General features: G+C 37.6%; 1 pseudogene; it reads right to left on the minus strand.

The window, feature by feature from the left end:
- Positions 1–225: 225 nt before the first annotated feature.
- Positions 226–849, minus strand: LOC149829973 (transmembrane and coiled-coil domain-containing protein STS1 pseudogene; annotated as a pseudogene).
- Positions 850–4,525: the final 3,676 nt, after the last annotated feature.

Below are 4,525 nucleotides of genomic sequence, written 5' to 3' on the forward strand. Positions count from 1 at the left end.
ACAGTTTAATGTGTGAATGCACTAATCATATGTATTAGAGATTAATTGGCATGCAGGGATCAGTGAAAATATCACACAATGTATATGAAAGATTCAAACAGTGAGTGGGGTGAATAAATGGCTCGTACCTGATTGCCACAACCTGATTTTGCAGTTTGACCCCTGAATAATCGGTGAGATATCTACAGCACTCTAAGGAGTTGCGCGAGAGCTGAAAAAAAAAAATTAATCAGGATAGTATGTATCCAATTCCAGCCGCTCAACAATCTGTTGGGCTGCATGAAGATAAGAAGAATGGCCATGGATTAATATTGTAACATCAACATTTTCAATCCCAGGTACTTTGACAGATTGAATTCCTGCTAATCCATCTATAAGCAAGCTTGCACGGGAAGTAACACCAAGAATCCAGTCGTTGGTAGAATACATATTCACAAACCTCCCGGACACGATCTTAAGAGCAACCTCCTAATTTTCATCTCTTAGTAGAATTGATGTTTCAGGGAGAACAACTCTTTTCACAATGCCAGCACTATTAGCAGATATGGTCAGATGCTCAAAACATTTAAATGTCACCCTGGCTCCCAAAGGATAAGCAATAAGAGTAACAGGCCTGTATTCATGTAATCCTTTCAGCAACATTTCAGCAAGAAGCTTCCCTGCCTTATCTGATCTGTCCACTGCCATAGACCATTTGCCGTCTATAAAATTTGTTGCAGCTAGTAGTGTAGATGGCCATGCTAATGCAGCTACTAGAGAGCTTAATATTATCAACGTGGCACTTTGGTTGTGATTTTCACCAGTGTGTTTGAATTTAAATTCATTAATATCTCCAATTCTTCTAGCCATTTTAGTCCCAGTAAGACCAGCCTCCAGCAGCTCCAAAAGAAATGACGACAACCATAGATCCCACAACTGGTCCAGCAGCACTGGCTGCAATCACAAAGCCATCTGCGCCAATAACGAGGATAATGATACTAAATGTGGGTGCCAACGCATCAAATCCAGCTGCAATTGCTGGAGCTGCTAGACCACCAGTTACTGCTAGCCAGGTTCTGCCAATCAACACAGCAGCACCGATAATACCACCTTGTTTCCATCTGGACCATTTACTTTGTTTTTCTTCAGCTTCTGGTTGAGCTTCATTGGCCTCTTTCCACATTCAATTGGGGGAGATATATGGACGCATGATACTAAGAGTAAAAGGGGTATTGGGAATGTGCCGGACAACCTTCGGCAGGGTTCATGATGATTGAGAAAATATTGACCAAATGTGAAATATATAACGGCATTTGCAAAATATTACAGAAAACATACATGAAGTGAATTTAAATACACAGGATGAGGAGTTAAGAATGAATCACACAGAATTAATACGACTAATATACTGAAATTGATGAAGCATGACCCTGGTGATGATCTAAGAGACCCTACAGGAATAGATGATGAGGATGCTGAATCTGATAGATGCAAGAGGATACTCAATGATGCACAACTGAGTTGAAAAGTTATTTATATGATACTGAAATTATGTAACACCAAATGAAAGAAAATCTGTAGTGAAAATAGAGACCATGACTCAAATCAGGCAAAAGATATGAATTGAACACAGGGGCTCAGATCAAAATCAGTAAAATGGATTGAAACCAAGTGGCATTAAGTCCAATACTGATTCACAGGGGATTAGTATCTGAAGACATAGTGCCATGCCAAGATGCAATATGAAAATGAATATGCTGTGTGAGATAAAAAGATGTGCGTGCATTGTGAGAGGTTGAAGAAAATACACGAATGTAAAAGAAAAACGCACAGGTGATGCTTCAAACAAGAAATGTAGTGAGGAAGGGAAATAACAAATAGAATGCTATCAAAACAAGGAGATCAAATGTAATATATAATTAAGTATGAACCGTAGAAATCAAAATGAAAATAAAAAGACATAGGCTATGCAACAGATAAATGGATCGTGAAGTGAGACAAGTGGGACTTCCAATTAACCTGAGATAGTAAAGTATACTGGAAGGTTGTATTAGAGGGGCTCTGAACTGTCAAAACATCCCCAAATAAGATGTGAAAAGCTCATTTTAACAAGATGGATGATCACATCCTTTTAGAATCAGAAATCAGATAAGAAACAAACTGTCTGATATAATTATCAAGGATGATAGAAAACTAAAAGTGATAAAAGAAATAGGAAATGAGGAACAAAAGAAAATAAAAATAAAAATAAAAATAAAAGTGAAAGTAAAGAACATAATAACATCAAAGAAAAGCAAAAAAAAAAAAAAAAGTGGGAGTCGGCTTACTTCATCAATGTTTGCAATGGGTGGGTCGATCCTGCTATATGCAGGTCGACCCTACCTCTAATGCATTAAAAAAAGAAAAGAAACGAAACGGAACATTGTTAAAATTGAGTAATATGGTAAAACAGAGAATCCAAGGAAGAGGGTAGTGAGGCCTTACTTGTAGCTGCTGCTGAAGATCTTATCTTCTTTTGCTCGATCGAAGGGGATCCGGGTGATGGCGTATCAACAAAACTCCAGAAGTAACAGAGCAAAATAGGAAGATCGGCTTGATGCTTCAGATCGGTCGATTCCTTTCAATCGAGTGGAAGAACACCAAAGAAAGAGAAGAAAGGAGAAAAATGAAAACCGGTTAATGGAAGCTCCAGCGTTCTTGCTTGAAGGTGAGCCGAAAAAAAGGGGACCCGATTTCTGCAGTCGACCAAAAAAAAAAAGAGAAGAAGAAGATGAGGAAAACTGGAGAACGATCGTGAAAGAGGAGAGAGAGAGAAGGGGGGCTGGGGTGAAAACGGATCCTCCCGAGAGTGGAGAAGGATGATGCATGAAGAAAGGTGCGGGGGTGAAGAGCGATGGATCGAAAGAGGCTTTTCGTGCCCCTTTTAAAGATGGAGAAGATGATTCGAGAAGGGGTTTGGAGGTTTTGAAGTTGTTAGAGATGAATGGAGGAGGAAGAGGGTGTGCGGTGGAGGAAGATCGAGTGCGAGAAGGAAGAGATGAGAGGGCTTCCGAGAGAAAGAGAAGAGAGAAAGGGAGGGTTTGGAAGAGGGTTTTTCCAGCGAAATCGGGAGAGGGAGAGAGAGCCACCCTTTTTAGGGTTTTCCTCCATTTTTTCAAAATAACTCTTTTAATTTTTAAAATTTTTCGAGACGAGGCTCTTTTATCGGATTTTTTCAATAAGGTATATTTTATCAAAAGGGCGAATTTTCAAAAGACGGTTTTTAAGATATACATATATATTTTTTTTTCTTTGTATTTTCTTTTTGGTTTTCCTATTTTTTTGGCGTTTTTAAGATAAAACTCTGAAATTTATGAGAAAACAAAAGGATTTTCAAAATATTTTGTAAAATTTGAAAATATTTACAAAAGAAGGGTTTTTCAAGAGTTTTAACGTTGTTCTTTGGAAAAATCCTTCAAAAAAAAATGGTTTAGAAATGAAAATCGAGTCTGGATTCCAACGAATCTGAGAAATTTATGAGAATTTTATCAAAAATTGATCTGATTATTTCAAAAGATGGAGGTCAGGGGCAAAGAAGGAATTTTTGGAATTTTTGGAAAATTTGGGGTGTTCACAACGACCAATGAAGTAGCTGGGACATTTTATTTAATCATTTAACGACCAGCGAAGTAGCTGGGACATTTCATTTAATCATTTAACGACCAACGAAGTAGCTGGGACATTTCATTTAATCATTTAACGACCAGCGAAGTAGCTGGGACATTTCATTTAATCATTTAACGACCAGCGAAGTAGCTGGGACATTTCATTTAATCATTTAACGACCAGCGAAGTAGCTGGGACATTTCATTTAATCATTTAACGACCAGCGAAGTAGCTGGGACATTTCATTTAATCATTTAACGACCAACGAAGTAGCTGGGACATTTCATTTAATCATTTAACGACCAGCGAAGTAGCTGGGACATTTCATTTAATCATTTAACGACCTGATTTAGGATTGAGACTTTTTGAAAGACAACCAGTACGAGGACTGAGTTTTGTGGCTGAACTTGATCTTTAGATTTGAAAATTTAGCAAAATAACCAATGCGAACACTAGGTTTTCCCACTGAGAGTCGAGAAGGAGATCGGCCTATTTAAGATATTTAGAGATCGAGGCAAGAAGAATGGCTGGGGTTTCAGGATTATCCCGTATCCTGAAGGAAAAAATAGAATAGACATTTTGGAAGAGAATTTAGAAAAAGAATGATTCAGGTTTATCCCTTAATCCTGAAGGGGAAATAGAAGATTTTATGAAGAGATAACCTGAGACTTGAATTTAGAAGGGATATGACAAGATTTTAGAATTTATGATCTATGATTTAGATGGACCAGGTATGTGACGGGGAATATAAAAAGAATAAACTTTGAGAAGACAAAAGGATATAGAACTTTGAAAAAAATGTAGAACATTTGAGGAAAATTTGATTTTATTTTTGTAAAAAGAATTCTCACAGGTAGCATGGTTGCCCCTATGAGTGATCTCAGGATTATCTCTTATCCGG

The sequence above is a fragment of the Nuphar pumila genome, chromosome 8, assembly GCF_984573655.1.
Source record: "Nuphar pumila chromosome 8, dmNupPumi1.hap1.1, whole genome shotgun sequence".
NCBI classification, from domain to species: domain Eukaryota; kingdom Viridiplantae; phylum Streptophyta; class Magnoliopsida; order Nymphaeales; family Nymphaeaceae; genus Nuphar; species Nuphar pumila.